Raw genomic sequence first — 19,302 nt, forward strand, 5'->3', positions numbered from 1 at the left:
GGCAGCAGGTGGGCCAAGGCCAAGTGCAGGCCTGTCACTGAACGCCAGAAAAGAAGAATAAGTACTTACTGGTGGTGTAGCCGCCCCATCTCCCCTTCTCCGACATGAAAAGTTCTCCTCCTGATCTGACCTGACCTCTTCCTTTGGAGGAGCTCTGAGCTTTGGATGAAGCTCTGAGAGTGGAAGGCGAGGGCAGTGCACAGAAAGGTGGTGGAGGAAGACCCACTGAGGGCCGAGCCTCCCAGGGCTTCCGCTCTCAGCTGGGTGCCGACCACGGGGAGGCCCAGAGGAGCTGCCACAGACTCCATGAGAAAGGAAACATGCTTCAGAGGAGTACTTGACTAAGTCTTTGTAGCTGTTTTTTTCTGTGTTCTGAGAAGGACTCCTCCCTTCCCAGTTCATCCTAAATGCATGTTTATGAGCCCGCAGCTAGACACAACACGTCCGTGGCCTTGTCGCCACTGGAATGGTGCTCCTCAAGAGTTCCCATGAGGAAGAAGAGTCCTGCTTGCTGGTTTGGGCTGCAAGGCCTCAGAAAGGACGAGCCCAGGATGGGGAGCTGGCGACTTTGCTTCAGTTCGCTCCATCCCCTTTCTGCACCCAGACTTCAAATAAGTCCCAGTGACTCCTGGAGTCATCACTGATGTGCAGGATAAAGAGCAAACAAGGCCTCCTTTACAGCTGAAAGTGTGAGCTGCCAAAGGAGGAAATGATGGGGGAGCAGTGTCTCATCTGCTCATGTATTTTACTCTTGTTGTTGTTGTTGTTGATTATACCAGTATATACGGAATGCCCATTGGGTGTCATCTATTTACCGTGAAGGTTCACACCAAACAAGGTCTGCACTCAGCAGTAAATCATGGTAGCAGGGTATAGTCTCTGCCTTGAGGATGTGTTCTGAGCTGCGTTGGGTGGGAACAGAAAGGCAAGATCTCTACATTAGGATGGGGTGTCAGATGGCTTCTCACTGGAGCTTTTAGGGGAGTAGGAATAGCTCAGGGAAGAAAGGCACGGAAGGGGGCACTCCAGGCCAGAGCTGGTTCTCTGAACCTCATATCCCGAGAATGGGGCAGAATCAGGCATGTCTGGGCTGCAGGGCACGTGTTGGAGGAGTGCGATGGGAGTGGCCGAAGCCCGACTCTGAAGAGTCTTACAAGCCAAAAGCTGGAGTTCAGCTCTACTTGGAGAAGCGAAGGGACACAACACCTCGTGTACTGGGGAGATGTTAAGGGGATAGAGGTCTGTGACTTGGTGACTGTTGGCATGGGGATATGTAAGTTTGTGATTTGAGAAGATGAGTGGGTGGTGGGAGCTGTAATTTCAATCCTGGGATACAGGTGTTGGTTTTCACAGGACCTGTGCAACATGGCCAGTCTTCTCAGCTCAGCTGTCTTAAAGCACAGGTTTTGTTCTATTTTTTGTTCTTGGTAGTGTAGGAGAACACACCTGCCATGGCATTATGGAGGACGTTTGGAAGTGAATCTGTAAGGGCCTGTCTTCTGCACACGGCATGGTTATTTGGAAAATTACCAGATAGTCGGAGTGTTAAGAGGAAATGCAGCATCACAGATCTGCTGGGTTCAAATCTATTTCGTAGTATGTGACCTGCCAAGTTCTTCACGTTTCTATTCCTCAGCTCTGCCATCTGTGAACTGAGGATAATAGAATTTATAGAAGAGTTTGTTTCCAAGGCACGCTGTAGCATATCGAGTCAGCTATAGGAACCATTTTTGCTCCTAGGAATAAATTAAACATTGGAATATCCTTCCCCAGGGGTGTTGAGTTTGAGGTGCACGTGAAATGGCTACATGGGGAGGTCCAGGAGGTCGCCAAGAGCTTTGAGAGAAATCAAAACAGGTTTGGAGCTGAAGGTAGAGGTTTGAAAGTCATCTGAATGTGTCACCTAGTGAGGAAGCCTTTGGTTTGAGGGATGTTACCCTGGACAAGGTCAGAGGAGATGCAGGAGGGGGAATGGAAAAATAGGAAGAAAATGCGGAGGAAACACTGTCACGAAAGTTGCAGAAGACGAGAACTCCAAGAAGGAGAGAGTAATTAAGTCTTGAATATTAAATCAAGTGAACACGTCCTCTGGAATTGTTGGTATAGAATCAGCCTGGGACTTGGTCAGAGCCGCGTCAGGCAGGTAGTGGGGATGGAACCCTGTCCCATGTTGAGGAAATTGGACTTTTACACGGAAAGTACTTTCAGGAAGCTCTCTGTGCTATCGGGCATTTGTGAATACCAATTTCTACATAAGATAATGTTGTCTTCAAGCTAACATTTCCGAGTCAGGGTGATATTCAGAGTTTCAAGATGAACTTGAGAGCCAGACAGGAAATTAGCATTTGCTGTCTAACTGACTCGCAGGAGAACAGAGCCACATTGGCTAGACTGAGTTCTTGCTCATCACGAGCTACTTATTCCCGTGTGGGCCCTGATGAGCCTGACTTTGTATCTGAAGAAGAAGCCCCAGCCTGTGGACTTCCAGTTCAGGAGCCAGGAGTTTTTCAGGCATATCACATGCCTTGCATTTTTATTTTATTCTCCTTGGCTAGTTGTACTAGTCTTATACCTAAAATTAGCATTAGTTTTCAATGTAGATTAATCAAGCCTAAAACGCAGATTTACATATAGCCCCGAAAAGCCATTTCAGATTTAGTGGCTGTCAGGCACAGGTACTTTTCACTTCGGCATGCTGTGGAATGTTCTGCTTCATGTTTATAAATCTGACAGGTGCTTTCCATGAGTCAGTTCCAACATATTTGAACCACCCTTCAGAAGAGGCACTGGACGCCACCACTGTTGTGCACTTGTTCGCACAAGAGTCACGAATTCTCCAGGGTTTGCTCTTGGGCAAGATTATTATCGACTCTTGTTTTTGCAAATAGAATTATTGTTATTGGGGCTCTCTTTCCTGGTAATAACAAAAGCGATTATTATTTTTAAAAAGAGCTAGGAGAAAATGTAAACGATCCCTGATTCCTCTGCTCCTAGAGTTAGATAATCCCTTTTGACAGTGTATGTATGTGTGAACACATCCACGCCCACGCCCGCCTCTGTGGGCCGAGCTGGGACTGTCGATTCTGTGCTCTAGCCTGTTTGCTCCTCCCCCGGCAGTGCATGGGAGAGAACCTTCCCCGGAAGCCTCTCCTCGTTTTTCATCAGCCATTGAACAGACACGTGAGGATTTACGTGACCCCTGTTAACGGGCGTTTAGGTTATTCCTCCGTTGTCGCAATTCAGCACGCAGCTGCAAAGGTCATACTCGTGTGTATATTTTGGGGCACGGATTTCATCGTTTTCGTGGCAGATGTTTCCTCCTGAAAGGTTTGAAGAAGTTGCAGTGTATGAACATCCCTATTGCCCCACAGTTTGTCTGAAGCTAAGGATTATAAAACATTTAAGAAATCCTTGCCCATCTGGTGAGGAAAGAGCATTTGTTCCCCTCATCTCCTTTTTTAATTGTGAGGAAAGAGCGCTTTGTTTTCGTTGCTAGTGAGGCTCAAACACACACTCACACACACACACAATTTTATTTCTTTTGATTTGTCAGTTCTTTCCCATTTTTCTGTTCAGGTGTTAATTATCTTATCTCGGAGGGATTTATTAAGGTTACTAACCCCTTCATCCCAAGTGTTGCGTATTTTCTCTAGTTTTTCATTATTATTGAGAATTAAAAATAGCACCAAGCTGGGGGAGGGAGGGCGAAGGGCAGACAAAATCAACAGATTGGAGGCATGAAGGTCGCAGCCAGAGTTTGGTTTCTTTGGCCCAAACAGTATTTTTTAGAATTTGAATTAATGAACAGTGCCTAAAATAGGAAGGCACCAATTGATTTCAGAACCATCAGGAGCTCCAGTAGCATTGGGCCTGCCCTCTGGCATGGCGGCAGCACCACCCTCGGACAACAGAAGAGCCCTCCCGAGCCACCTGTGTCTCCTCAGGAGGCCCTGGGTACCCCATCTCCCTGCTCATGTGTTCACCCACCTGGCCTCTGAGGGGTGGGCGTGGCGATCGTGACTTTATTATGCCTTAGGCTGGATGAGGGCATATGGAGAAGTATGAAAATCAGAAGAATATTTTATTATAAACAGTTTAAATTACAGCCTCTTCTCTCCCCACCCGCCCCCCCAGCAACTCTTTTTCAATGAGGAAGTAGAATCCTGGAGAATAAAGTAATCGGCATCAGTCCCTTATACTCAGGACTCCTAAATGCCATCCATGTGCGGAGCTAAAGAGAGTTTCATCTGTCTGAAGAACCACAAATGTCGGTCATCCCAGATACTATTTTCTAAATGTGTAAATTTGTGGTGGCATTAGGAGGGAATTTTGCAGTGGTAACCAAGTAGCGTGTGTTAAAGATATTCCTGACCCCATGACGATTACATTGGAGGACCTGTTAGCCCTACATTTATTTAATTCTCATGATCAAAATAATTCCATTAGCCTTAGAGCTAGTAGAGTGTCTAGATTTGTCGGGTATGATAGCCAGTCCTCACCTGTGCTATTTGAAACATGGCTCTTCCAAACTGAGATGTGCTATAAGTAGAATATAACATACTGGATTTGAAGATGTTAGAAAAAAAGTGTAGACTAATAATCTAGAGATTTGGGCCTAGAGATGAACTCTTTTGAGTTCCACTAAACTTCTATTGAAGGAAAACACAAAACAAATATTTGGTGAGTTCTGTTCATATATGGTTTCAAAGGTTTTTTCCCCCCTCAAAGATAACGGTTTTGATACTGTTTTTTAAGTGCAACTTTTATTTGATGCTTTATCAGATAAAATGTTTTCTCATCTCTTTATCTTATGAACCTAAGATTGATACAGGCTTAGCTAGAATACGGTATACTGAGTGTAACCTTGTTCTTGTCCATTTGTTACTTAAAAGAACCTTTAAGAGTTTGTAAAATGCTCTCATATTACATTCCCGTGAGATTTATACCTAGCAGAATGAACCAGAAGATCTTACACTAGCTTTAGGGCCAGATATTAACTACAAGTAGAAACCTTTGTCAGGGCTCTCAGTGATTTGGGAAAGCCATTTTAAAAAAGAAGGCAGAGTCCTCCCAGGATATGATAGATGTAGTTATTTAACAAAAGAACAGAAAAAGGAAACCGCAAACTTTCCACTTCAATCAGCAGGTGTAAGTAATGGGGAAGACAGGCGACAGTGCTTCCTGCCCTGAAATACAATTGTTTGTTTGTTCCCCTGCCCAAGCCCCTGCTCTCGGTTCTTGCCTTTGCAGCTCAGTCCCTAGCACCTTCATCTGTAGATTCGTCAGTGCTGACTCCTGTCACGACACCATGCTTGGGGCACTCTGGTAGCTCTGGTGAGCAAGAGATGAACCCATGAGAACCTGAATGCAAAGAAAATAGAGAGTCAAATGTAGTGTTTGGGAAGCCTTGATGAAGGACTGTGAAAGTTGATTGAAATTTCTGATTGGTAAATCCGAGACCTCCCCAGAAAGGTATCAGGGAAGCCTCTCTCCGCAGAGTGCCGGGAGGGGATTCGAACGTTCTGAGTTGCGCAGAGCGGAAGAAGCTTGCCGAGAAGCAGTGGCAGGGGTGGCAGGGAGAACACCTCCCGCGTGTGGCTGTGTGTTGAGTTCCCAGCAGGGCTGGAAAGAGCACAATATAGTTGGCACTCAGAGGAGGCCGAGACAGTGGCGGAGGAATCCTGGTCCAAAACCTACATGTGAGTCGGACCCACATGAGAGCCCACGCGAGAGCCTCTTGAGACCACAGAGGCGCCCTAACAGCATTAATATGTTCAGGCCAAACAAGCGAAGCAAAATTATTTCCCTGAACTATTTGTTGAATGGGTGCTGTTTTTCATTTGGCCAAAAAGAAGAAAACACTCGACTTAATGTTTCGCTCTGAATTCAGCAGGCACACAAATCTGTGAGAAAAGGAAAGGAGGGTGATACACGAGGGATAGCAGATTCTCCACAGGCAGATCCCAAACTTTGTTGTCTCAGGACACTTTACACTCTTAAATATTGCCGAAGGGCCCAAAGAGCTTTCGTTGCTGTGAATTATACATACCAAAAGTTACCATAGTATAAATAAAATAATTGAAGTTTACCAGATTATAAATGAAACAGAACAAATTAAAAATATTTATGAAAGAGTTCAAAATAATCAGTAAAAGAAGCCTGTCAGAAAAGGCCACATGTACTGTGTGGTTACAATGATATGAAATCCTACAAAAGGCAAAGTGATTGAGACAGATCACTGGTTGTCACAGAGCTCCTTGGAAGAGTCTTTAAATACGGGGAAGCTATTGGGCCACCTGGGTGGCTCAGTTGAGCAACTCTTGATTTTGGCTCAGGTCATGATCATGGGGTCATGGGATTAAGCCTTACATTGGGCTCTGTGCTCAGTGTGGAGTCTGAGGATTCTCTCTCTCCTCTCCCTCTGCCCCTCCCCTGGCTTGCTTTTGCATGCACAACTACACGTGCGCTTTTTCTCAAATAAGATCTTTGAAAAAAAAAAAACGATATCGGGAAGCTATTAAGCTCATGGTGGCCAAAATACAATCTCCCAAGATTCTAGTTTTCACCTGCATGCTTGAATTTTATCACTGGCCACAAGTCCATGGTCAGTTGTTTTCCTTGAGATGACAGGCTCGCCTCATTGTCAAGAAAATGCCTGCCTACTAGAGTAACAGTTTGTCCATCAGTAATTCTCAAATAAAAAAGGTGTTTATGAAATAAAGGCGGCTTCTTCAATTCCCAGTTCGAGCGTTCCTTTCTTCTCTAGCCATCCGTTGTACTTCCATATGCAGCAGGAGTGTGCTGTGCCCATTTTCCATTTCATTACCCAGAATGTTAGAAAGACACGAACTCAGTGGATGAGATGTAAGACAGTAATTTTCTGTGTTTCATCCAGGACATCCTTAAGTGAGGCTGGCTTGCCTTCTTTGTTCCTTGTTTCACTGAGAGTGTATGGTGGCAACAAGTTCAGTGACTTCTGGTGCAATTTGGTGCCACCGTCTTGACCTGTGGCAAGATGCTAACAGGTGTGTTCCCCCTTGTTGTTGCGCTATCGGTGAAAATGTCCACACCCCAAAAAGAGCAATTAGTGTCTTAGTGTGGTTGTGAAATCTTTTTTTTTTTTTTTTTTTTTTTAAATATAATAGCTTTGACTTCACAACCCCCTGAAAAAAGAGTCTCTGTGACGCTCAGCGTCGGCCCTCTGAGAACCAGTGGTGCTACCAACACTGTAAGAATCGACTTTCCTGGGTTAACCAAATAGAAAATTTTTAAAAGATTTTATATATTTGAGAGAGAATCCGTGCATTCATGCATGAGCAGTGGGAGGGGCAGAGAGAGAGAAGCAGGCTCCCCGCTGAGCTTGGAAGCCAGACAGGGCTCTGATCCCAGGACCCTGGGATCATGACCTGATCAGAAGGCAGATGCTTAAACCACTGAGCCACCCAGGCGCCCCCCACCCCTCACCCAATAGAAATTTATTCTACTTGCATTTTTGGATCTAAGACTCCTGTCTTCCCATGGAAATTATGTAAAAAGTGAAAATCAAATGTGCATATTGGAGACCCAAGGAAGAAAGCTTCCCATTAGGAATAACTGACGTCCATAACCATGAACTCTTGTATTTAAAACTGAACACTTGAGTGCATGGATCTCATTTTTATTTAGGAAAGAGTTGGATTGTCTCTCGCATAAATTTTCATATTTTCAAGAACTCTGGCTATACTGCTGCCCTACGGGAATTGAATCTTACTTAATCCAAAGACAAATGTTACGGTTTCTTGCTTTAGTTTAATTATTTTTGGATGAAAGCCGTATTTTTGCATTTTTATTGAGACTCCCCTCTGGATAAGTGCTTTACCACTTACAGGCAGAATTTCTGGTGGCTTGGGTCAAGTGCTTTTTCATGAGTGTACATTTGCAGTTTACTGAGTCAGTTTCTGGAGAAGAGCATGCTCAAACTTAAGCCCCATGCTGGGAGCCCCCATCTCTGGAAACTCGGAAGCTCTGCTTTTCAAATGAAGTCACAGAACCTCTGTGCTTGAGTGTGATTTCCCACTGCTCCTCAGGCACACTAAAATAAATCAGAGTGTTCCAGAACCACCTGTGAGGACTTAGGGCAAAGTGGGCAATAGGCACATGTCCTTGAGGAATTTAGATCTAGAGTGAGAGCTGGGATTGGATGAGACAGCCACGCTGAGCTATTCCCATATTGACCAAAAGAGGGGGACAGAGGCTAGGGAACGGGGTTGTGGGAGTTAGAAATGTTCATTGACATTGTATGTAGTGTGGGGGGGGTTACCGATGGAAACAGTGGTTTGGGCTTCTGTTTTTACTTGACCAAAATTCTAATACCTAACATATAATCCACATACTTCAAAGCTGTGGTCTTATCCAAACTCTAGGTGAACATTATGATGTCATCCAAAGGAAAAGCCTAATAATACCTGTCCAATTGTACTGACCAAAAAAAAAACTGTTCAGCTGTTGTGAATATGAGGAGGAATTCAGGCTTAAAAAAAAAAAAAAACCACAAATTTTTTTGCACTACTGGTGTGTAGTCTTCAGTTTGATTGGAATGGGTGATAAATCATTATCTGTTTAAAAAAAAAAACAAACACAAATATGAAGGCTTTGGGATTTTTATTTTTCTCACAGATACATGCCAGAACAGAAAACATGTAAATGCCTGATGCTTGTGTACCAATGGCATTGGTGGTTCTTTTCTTTTCTCCTTGCCAGCTCAAAAGCCTAGATGTTTACTACTTGCAGGAATATATTTCTATATGTGTTTAAGTACAGAAAGCAGTCAGAAGAGAGGTGGATGGGTCAATTATAAACTTCCTACGATGAATTATTCCCTATTTATCCAGGACATGAGGAATTGGGATGTTCTGAGATGCTGAATATCTAATTAGCTCAGAGTTACACTTGATTTACTGCTTCTTAAAGAACGAGGAAAAAAATGCACTTCAGAGAGGAAAAAAATGTGCTTAACATTAAAATTACAATAAATGTAATTTTCTTTCAGTCTGAAAACTATTTGGAATTCTAAGAGTGTGTTAAGGTTGTCATTTGTAATACTTATTACCAGAGGAGGAAATTGGTTTCTTTCTTTCTAGTGGTTTGATTGCGAATAAATGAAAGTAAATGACATTTGAGTTTACATGGGTAACTATGTCTTTTTCTCCACGTATATTTCAATAAATGTTGAAGCTCTTTGAAATCAAGATCTCTCATTCAGTTCCTACACACTCCTAATTCCTGTTTACTTGTCTGCTAATGACTTGGAAACAAGTTTAATTTTAGCTTTCTTTTCTAAATTGAAATTTTTTTATTTTTGGTGAAAACAGATTCAGTGAAATAATGTGACATGGAATCTAGAGGAAATGGAGAATAGGATCCTAAGCTTGTTCTTTCTGTGGGTTTCCAGGCACTGGTAACCTGAGGGGTTCCTTTTCTATAATAGAAACTGGGCATAAGTGGTATCTCTGTTCAAGAACCCAGCAACCAGCCCGCAAAGATCAAGAATAGATCTTGACTGATCTATTCTGTGACTGAGGCCGTAGCTAACTCCCAAATCCAATTTGATATGGTAGTTTTATCCATCCCTGATCACCATTCCCAAGTTTCTGTTCATAACTACTAACCTAAAAAGAGACGACTTTATCTTTTTTCCATTGATCCCTACCCTGCCCTGTGCCCGCCCCTATAGCCTGCCTAGATCAAGCAGAAGTCCTAATGAGTAACCAAATAGCCTAAAGCAGGCAACAGGTGAGAGACAATGAATTTGATTAATCAGTCTGTCTTATATAATGAAGAGGCTAAAATAATATCTGTGATAATCTCAGTGGTGGGGAGTTTTTCTGTGAAAACAAGACTTTTTATCTAACCAAAAGAATGTGCATTCTAATTGACTCGGGGGCCAGTGTCCCTTGGAAAGGACCTTAATTACCACCCTCCACTGTCTTCTGCCATCACCTACCATACGCCAGAACTTCAACTAAGAAATGAAAAATTACCTTCTCAAAACCCTTTTCTCTCTCTGGGGTGATGCACCATCTGTATTTTTTTGTCTGCCTCCCTGTCCACTCCCATTTTAGTCCTGTCTCCTCCCTCCCTCCATCCCTCCCTCTGATTGTGCCCCCCCCACCCGGGTTCATGCCCCTCCTTTTTCCTTACACCTGTAAAGACTAGTTCACCTATGAGTTTCACTCACCCTCTGCACCAGCCTGCAAATCCACATCCCTGGTCCTAAGACCTCACCTGGGCTTTATGCCTGTCCTGAGGTCCCAGACTCCAAACCTGATCGCGCTCCCTGGTTCTTTCTTGCCTGTCCCCACCCTCCAGTTGTTCTCCTACAGGGTGCCTCCCCATCCACCCTTCGCCCTGGTTGTATTAAAGTCTGAGTCCTCATCACCTAGCCATCCTACATGGCCCTCTTGTCTCTCTCCTGCCCAGCCTTAGCCTCTTCATCAGACTGAAGCTGCAGCCCTGTTTTCAGAACATAAACCAGGCCATGTCAGGCCTTCCTCAAAACCCGCCTCCTCTTCTCCTGAGCTTGTCACGTGCCACGTGGACTCGCTAACCCCTGGCTCTCTGACCTGCCTTCGGCCTCTTGCTCTCTACCTCAGGATCACTGCAGCAAACCGACAGCTGGTCTTTCGTCTGAATGCCCTTTCTGACTTCAGTTCTTTTTTTGTCTGTTCGATCACGTTTGTACTCCTCAGTCTGGGATTAAAGAGTAGACCTGATATTTTTTACCCAACCTTCCATTCCTCACTCTATTATTACTTCTCTCCAATAATGCCCATTTCCTCACTATCCTGTCCTCACTCATTCTTGCTCCCCGCCCCCCGTACTCTGCATACCCCCACTTAGACATTGCGCTGTCTCACTTCCTGGCCTCTTGCCCCATTCTCTTCTCCTCACCTGAAGCCCCTTTTCTGTTCATTTCAAAGAAGTCAGAATGGACGTTGTTTTTCCTCCTTTACTTGAATCTAACGTTAAAGCCTACATGGGTTTCTCTGTTTGGGACTGTTGATATATGAGTTACCTCTTTTATAATTAACTCTGTGTGCGTGTTCCTATTTGCCAGTTTGTTTCGGGTGCTTGTCAGATCTCCACATAGTGTAAGGCCCGCTGGGGTGGCATAGACTTTCCTGCTTGTCTTCTGGTCAACGTGCTATTGACTAGAAGAGTAAATAGAAGAGTAAAACGAGGCAAATGGTAACTGTGGGTCATTTGACTTGGAATTGGATGGCACATTACTTACATTGTTTTTCAAGCCTCTGTCTTGGGAATATTTAAGTCTTTCTCTTTTTTTTCCTCCTAGAAATTCCATTTTTTAAACAACACTCAACTTTGTGAACCTGAAGAATTTTGATCATTCCAAGTCCTAATGCCACACCACTACTCCAGCGAATTTATACTACAACTGGTAACAATGACCAGAAGCCTGAAGAATTAAAATGCCAACAACCAAACCTTACCTTAACAGCTCTGGTCTATACTGTTCCCTCGCATTTTAATACATTATTTTGTTTTATAACCACTTCTAAATATTCTTGATCCTTTCTTCTTCTTCTCTTCTTTCTTTCTTTCTTTCTTTTTTTTTTTAATTAGGAAGTTTTGTTTTTGTTTCCCGTTTACTTTGTGTACAACTACCTGCATTTTATCACTCATTTTGATCAAATGATAGTGAACAAAGCCAGCCCCATGCTGGTAAGGTGCTGTTCACTTGAACAGGTGCTGTTGTGCGGAAAGGAAACTCTGTGACTAATTTCCATAGTGGCTTTCCTGCCTTCCAGATCTTTCCCACTGAATCCTTACCATAAATATTTACGGAGTTTTCAGATTGCAGTAAATATACTGTATGAGAAAATATTAATACAGATTAAAAGCATTTCTTACATCCTGAAAATTTTCTAATGTTTGAGAATTTCATCGGGGCTCTTTTTTATATTGAATCCTTTTTGACTTTCCAGTCCTCTGACTTTCCCCTGAAAGTCAGAGATGCTCTCGACTGGACAATTACAAAGAAGCTCACTGACCACGCACTGTGTTTTGAGACCCTGTCGTGCCACAGTGCCAACGCTTCTCAGACACATGCTCTTCGGCAGCATTCCAGAACCTGGAGGGAGGAAAAAGAGAAACTACCGTTTCTTCCCTTCTACTAAAAATTCAGGCAGCTTAAAACCTTAGTGCTTTCTTTCTTAACATGTCCAAATTTCAAGACTTTCCATTATTTGACCCCTTTGTGTAGCACACTTGCTTTGTATTAAACCTCCTTGTGTACTTGTAAAACTGACCTTCTGTTATCGAGCAGGTGTATCTCTTTCAGATATAGTTGGATGATTCACGCAGGTTTGAGGACACTGGGGGAGGAGCAGGGGCTGCGGTGGTGTTTTTGGTGGTTGTAAGAAAGTGAAACCACTTACAGCCAACACCGGAGACCTGATAGGGGCCTATTAACGGTATTGAACATGTTTTCCTTTGCTTTTGACTCTATGTATAGTTCTGATGCCAGATTAGATTTATAGCAGCTTCAAGTTGTATTAAATGATATTTTGCTTTCTGTAATACTGTTATAAAATAAAGTTTGTTTATTCTCTAAACTTGCCACTTCTCTTTTTTGCAAAGGTTTAAAAAATAAACTATATGGTGAAATGCAGCATTTTTTAGAACCAGTTGCTTCAATCTTTTATAATTTGCGGCTGCCGCCCGCATCACCAATGCAAAATGGCTAAGGCAGCGCTAAAGGTTCGGACGTCCGTTGTTCGGAGTGCTGGATTCCTCCTGCCTGGGTACACGGTGCCCACCACCGCCTTGCAGATTCTCCAAGGGAAAATCCCGCTTGTTTTCTTTGTGTATGTTTTGTTTTTGTTTTCAGAAAATATTTTCGTTCCACCACCTGAACCCGCCTCTGCTTCAGGTTTTGCTCTACTGTCCCGTGGGCCTCAGTGTATGAAACAGAATGGGTTCTGCCAAGGGGCCGCGTCCATGTCTAGTCGGGGTGTTTCATTATGAAACTTCTGCCCAGACACCTCGGATTAAGTGCTCCATTTTCTTCTACACATTGAAAGCATTACACAGCAAATGACCAACAGGGTCTATTCCATTTTAAAATGTTACATAGGATTCCTCATGTCATTTAAAGTGAGCGTGTTAAATCCAATGTACATGACTGCCTGCTTTGGGATCTGTCCCCACTGAATTATCTCTCACCTTATGAAAGGTCTTTCTCACTTCCTGCAGAAGTATTACAAAAAACCACTCCTCTCTGGAGAAGCGGATCTCAGCAAGCCGAGCCTTAGTGACATTAGGGAGCCAAATGTGGCTCTGCGAATCTATTTCTCATCAGAAAGCTTATATGGATAGTGTTCATATTTAAAGCAGAAGTTGAACTTACTAAGAGTTCTTCACAAACCAGATCTGCCCATCCTTCCGGTGATAATGGCCCTGATAAGAAGTGTCCATGGCAACTCCCAGTGAATAGGAAATGCTGTGTTGGATTTGGGCTCAGTTTCATTCAGCTGAGATAGCAAGGTCGGGGCTTGGGGTCCTGGAGACACCTGAAGCACCTGAAGGATTGGGGCTTAGGACCCAAAGAGCAGCTGGGCACCATGTAGATAAGTGATGTCGTGTGTAGCTGCAGCTGCAGGACTGCCATTCTGAATATTTTGTAGTTCTTAGAAAGTATTTCCCAGGATATTACCTGGTCTATAAAGTAAGCTTTCAGAACCTCAAATGATAGAATAAGGAAGTAGGTCAACAGTGTTCACTGAGATGAGGGACGTCTGGGTGTAATTATTTATCTTAAAAGCCGTATAATTGCAGGGTGATAAGTAAAAATTCCTTTTGCCTGCATGGGGGTTTTTATAGGCAACATTTTATGTAAACTTTATAAGCAGTCCTGTGTGGGATGCAGGAAACATCGGTGCGTTTTCCGCAGGCGAGAGCTGGATAAAAAATAAGGTTATTTTTAAAATATGTAGAGTTGGTAGATGGTTGGTATTTGACCATCATGAGTGGCTTCTGTTTTATGATACATTGTACATTGCATTATTCATTGCATAGACCCACAGTTCGTGGAATGCCTATCACCAAGACTCCAACAATGACGCGGACTGTAGCCACAATGACTGCCCAACATGGACAAGTATCCCCCTTATTCAAGCACAATGTTGTTTGATATCTGAACACATAATTGAGAATTCAATTATAGGTAGGGAGGAGTGAGTTGTGGTTCAGATGAAACAAGATTGGCCATTAGTGGATAATTGCTAAAGCCAGGTGATGGTAAATAAGGGTTTATTATATCATCCTGTTAAAATAGTCCCTAATAAATGTTAAAAAAAAATACCCTAAAGCCCCATAATTTTTTTTAAAGTCCTTCCTCCATGTATTGTTAGGGAAGAATACATCATTCTTCATTGCATGGTGCTCTGGTCAGTTTCCACCTGTTTTCCGTGCTTGCACAAGAGACTGGGACACTGGACTGTCACTGCTGAGACAGTGACCAAAGGGAAGGTACCTTGATGAGTTTTACAGAAGCCAGCCTGGACTCAGATGGATCCTTGCATGCACCCATTCATGTGTCTGCTGGGATAAGTCCATAGTGTAGCACCTGCTCCAGAAGATAACATGGCCAGCTGGCAAATCCGAGATGCTACTCTCCTGACCCTTGACCCCAGGGCCAAAAACGCTGACCCTGTGTACAGCTGCGGTGCTAGATTAGATTTATAGCAGCCTCGGGTTGTATAAAGTGATACTTTGCTTCGAATACAAAGGCCTCAGAGACCTGCAGATGGACCTTGGAATCCCCGACTCAGAGTAAACTGAACCATGTGACTTTAATGAAGGCACTTAAATTCCTCTAAAGTGAGGGTACTTCTACGTCCCAGTGCAGGGATATTCTGATAAACGTGTGCAATGCCTAGCAGAGCTCCAAGCCCAATAATACCCTCCCAACATGGCAAGCATTGTGGGGGGTAAGCCCACTGTGCACGAGGTGATCTGGCAAATTTGTGGAAGATCATTGTCATTCTGAGCTGTGTTGAGGGCTTTCCCTAGTAGAATTCTGTGCTATTCTAAGGTTACTTGGGAAGCCTGTTGAGAAGATTTTGGCTTTGAGTATATGTGGACCTTACTTCCCCGAGAGCCCCACAGTGTCAGGGACATCTTAGGGTCTACTCATGGTCTACCCCGTGGAGGTAGCACAGACTGCAGGCTTCCTAACCACAGACTCTTGGATGGATTTCAAGGGTCTGAATTTGCCCCCCAAAATATGCAAAATTGTGGGTGTGTGCATTTTTTTTTTTTTAAGATTTTATTTATTTACTTGACAGACAGAGATCACAAGTAGGCAGAGAAGCAGGCAGAGAGAGAGAGGAGGAAGCAGGCTCCCTGCTGAGCAGAGTGCCTGATGCCAGGCGATCCCAAGACCCTGAGATCATGACTTGAGCTGAAGGCAGAGGCTTTAACCCACTGAGCCACCCAGGCACTCCCTGTGTGCATGTTTCTTAAGAATAAATACCTGGTTTTCATCTAGTTCTCAAAAGGTTTCTTTATTATCTAAATAAAAGTTAGGAACTGCTCTTAATAATCTGGGTTTGGAAATGTTGGTTTTGGGTTTTGGAGGGGAGGGGGCTGGGGGATTGGGTGAGCCTGGTGGTGGGCATTAAGGAGGGCACGTATTGCATGGAGCACTGGGTGTGGTGCATAAACAATGAATTTTGGAACACTGAAAAAAATAAAATTAAAAAAAAAAGCAGTGGAAGGAATTTTTAAATTTCCAATCTGTTTGGTGGTAAGTATAAATAAAATATTTTGAATACATGTTTTCTGTTCTGTTGTTTGTCTCTCATTTGCCAGGGTAATTATCATTGTGTAAATTCTGATAAACTCAGAGGTCTCTTTGGATTAGCACACTAATTATAAAGTCAGGAAGCAAGAATCTCCAAAGAGTATTTGTTCTAAAAATTGTGTTTCTAAACAAGTTAGAAAATTAATTTCCAGAATGTGCTTTAACAGTTATGAATTCTGATTTCTGAAACAAAACATTGCCAAGAAGCTTAAGATTTCAAGGAAAAGTTGTTTTTGGTGTATGGGAGTATTTATTTGTTCTTGATTTTCTAATTGCTATTAAATTCTAGAAAATGCTAGAGGCTGTTACCTGGTCGAATTAATTACAAGTTTCCTTTTTAAGGGTTCCGAATAATATTGCTGGGTGGGACATACTGTGTGTCCTTCCTAGTCTCATTTTCTGTTTGGTCCACTTGTATAGGTCTGTGATGTAGAGGAACCATCAGGCTTGGCAGTTTCCCACTTGATGAGAGAGGTGCAAAGTTAGTATTAACCACTGTATTTAAAAAAATACAGTGTTTAAAAAAATACTCTGTTTAAAATATATATATATATATATATGGCCCCTGGGTCGTTCAGAGGTTAAGCGTTTGCCTTTGGCTCAGGTCATGATCCCAGAGTCCTGGGATGGAGCCCGCATCGGGCTCCCTGCTCAACCGGGAGCCTGCTTCTCCCTTTCCCACTCCCCCTGCTTGTGTTCCCTCTCTCCCTGTGTCTGTCTCTGTCAAATAAATAAATAAATACTTAAAAAAAATATATATATATATGTATATATACATATATATATATTTCCCCCCCTTTGGTGAATTTTCACTGAATATTTGGCAACATAACAAGAGCATTATTTTATTGACGGTCTCAATATTATATTGACGGTGGGGAAGAGCTGGAGATTCTTTCAGTATTAGAATATTAGAAGTAAGATGAGCCATTATGAGATGGTGTGGGGTTGTGCATGCTTTGGGGGCGCTGGGCTTTGGAGCACGGGATGGAGCAGAATAGAGGCTAGCGTAAGGAGACTGCGGCCGGTCTAGGTGGCAGGAGTGGTGCAGAGGAGCTGAAGCAATCCAGGCTGGAAGAAGATCTTCCCCTCGTCTGTGAGTGTCTGAAGAGCAAGTGTAGCTGACAGAGCTTTGGGAAGGATGTGACAGATTGAGTAGCTGTACCTTCAAGCAGATAGCATGGCCTTTCCACGGGAAAACATGTTTCTGTTTCTCTCTACATACAAAAACTATGAATCCGCTCAGGATTTCATTGGAAATTAGTCTCAACAGCAACAAAAGAAAGGGATCTTGCTTTGAACTCCTTGGTTATGCTTATTGCTGCACATGTATGTGGAGCTCATCTGTTATCACCATAGCTGGGACGCATTTTCCCTGGGCAGGAAGAGACGGTGGACTGGCCTCCACCAGAATCAAAAGCCAGGCTCCCGTCTTTCCAGAAGAAGGTGGAGCCAACCCTGGTGGCCAGCTGGGAAGACGATGCATCCTTTCACGCCTTCTGTTAAAGAAAGCATTTTTACACAAGCTGATTTCCATCAGGGGCTAAAAAGAGATCCCTCCCAGAACTGATAGAGTATTATTATTCCTTCCATATGGCACGAACGCTGTTATTTTAAATTACCTCTGTCTGAAAGCCCCAGCAGACAGTTCCACTGTAATCAAATGCAATAAAACACAGAATGAGTGTCTTCAAACACTGAGTTCTACATGAGGCAAGAAGGACAAATGGAGACTAATGACTCTGGATGCATGTGAAGAGTTTGGAGTGGGGAGAGAGGTAGCTAAGAAAATACCCAGCACCAGTGGTGCCTTCTTGCTTTTGGTCATTCGCACAATCTTTCTCAAGATTATGGATCACTACAGAAGTTGGTACGTTTCTTACAGGTGACCAAACTCAGTACATTTTATAAAGTTAATCACGCTAATAGCCTGTTAGATTCACACGCAAAGACTGGAATATCATCAGACTCCTGCTTAGGACACGGGAAGCATCCTTTGTTGGTCTTGACTAAAAAACTGTGGCGAGCACAAGAGTACTCAATCTATTTTAATGACCACTTTGAATTAAGTGTTTCTTTTTGGTTATCTATGTTGGCTCCTTGGGGCTCCCCTTGAAAAAAGAATTCTGCTAGTGAAATGTTGACTTCTTTTCTTATTTAGAAATAGCTCCCTGATGTTTTGGTTTTAGAGGCAAATGCTTGAGCTCCTCTCCGTATGAGTTACATGACCGTCCTGTTCTTCCCTTTGCCCACCAGCAAATTGCCAGTATTTCCAAGACATTTCTTGATGAAAGCTGCCTTCGTTGGTGTGGAGAGACTCCACTTGTTTTGTGGGTCATCACAAGGGTGATGTGATTTGTGGAGGCAGCTGGAAAAGGGAGAGTAGCAAACCCAGGGCTGGAAGTGATGCCTGGAAGGATGTCATTTAAGAGTCGTGCTGCGGCAGGTGGAGGGAGTGGGAGTACTCTCGAAGAGGGAATCCGCAGAGGCCTCAAGGTACTCGTCTTTTGCCAATGTTTGTTCTCTACCAGAGCTGCTTCACCAACAAAATCAGAATAACGTACGCGTCCATAGGATTATGTAATAAGGATACTTGAGTTTTATTTTAAAAATAGTGTCCTTCAGAATAGACAGAGTCTTATAAAAGTTAAAAAGATGCTAAGTGTCCAGTCCATACTGCACATCCAAGAAAATCTTGTATTCTTGGTACTCTCCGACGAACTGCTCTTTAACAGAGTCTTATAGACATCCCCCCAGGGTAACAGCTGCCACTTTGCAAAGTGGTTCGGAACCAGCTTTTTAGTACTCTATTTGTGTTGTTGTTCGAGTTTATGAACTTATGTTAGGAGCTAAGCCATTGACCGTTGCTCTCTGCTCAGTAGAAATTTGATACGGGTCAGTCCCCAAGTCACGTTCTTTTCCTCCTCTGGTACAGGTCAGAGCCAGCCTTGTGTTTGTGCTGGTGTTGGGGGGTCTGCGACAGTTCTTCATTAACTGAAAGGAAAATTATCAATTAATACTTTGGAGGCAGCGGAGTGCCTGCCCTGGATCATGGACAACTCATGTGTGGGTGTTGGCCAGCGTTTCTAGAAGTTACTCAAGGCCGGGTCCCCAGAGCAAGGCCTGTTGCAGGGTCTCCCCTCCCTCCCCAGCAACTTCCAACAGAAATATAAATGCTTATTGTGAAAGAGTGGCCCCGACTGTAGTGGGCAAAGTACCACTGTAATCCTTGTTATGTGCTAAGGGTATTTAATATTTAGCAGATTAAGTGCTGATTAAATGTATTTGGACTCCCTCATTCAATAAGCATCCATAAAGCAAGTCTGTAGAACGGGGGCTGGGGATGTGAAAATGAGTAAGACAGAGTTTCTGTCTCTGACCCTGTCCCAAAATGTGTTGGGCACATTTAGTCTTTAGATATGCCAAATTAGTCTTCT

The 19,302-nt window shown here is 43.3% G+C and overlaps 1 protein-coding gene across 12 annotated transcripts in view; it reads left to right on the top strand.

The window, feature by feature from the left end:
- The window catches only part of EPB41L2 (erythrocyte membrane protein band 4.1 like 2), a 214,521-nt gene extending 201,907 nt beyond the window's left edge, over positions 1–12,614 (top strand). For all 12 annotated transcript variants that reach the window (XM_032339522.1, XM_032339517.1, XM_032339520.1 and 9 more), the window contains one exon: positions 11,333–12,614. The gene's annotated coding sequence lies outside the window, so the exon portion shown is untranslated. The remainder of the gene's footprint in view (positions 1–11,332) is intronic.
- The last annotated feature ends 6,688 nt before the right edge of the window (positions 12,615–19,302 follow it).

This window comes from Mustela erminea, chromosome 4 (genome assembly GCF_009829155.1).
Source record: "Mustela erminea isolate mMusErm1 chromosome 4, mMusErm1.Pri, whole genome shotgun sequence".
Taxonomy (NCBI): Eukaryota; Metazoa; Chordata; class Mammalia; order Carnivora; family Mustelidae; genus Mustela; species Mustela erminea.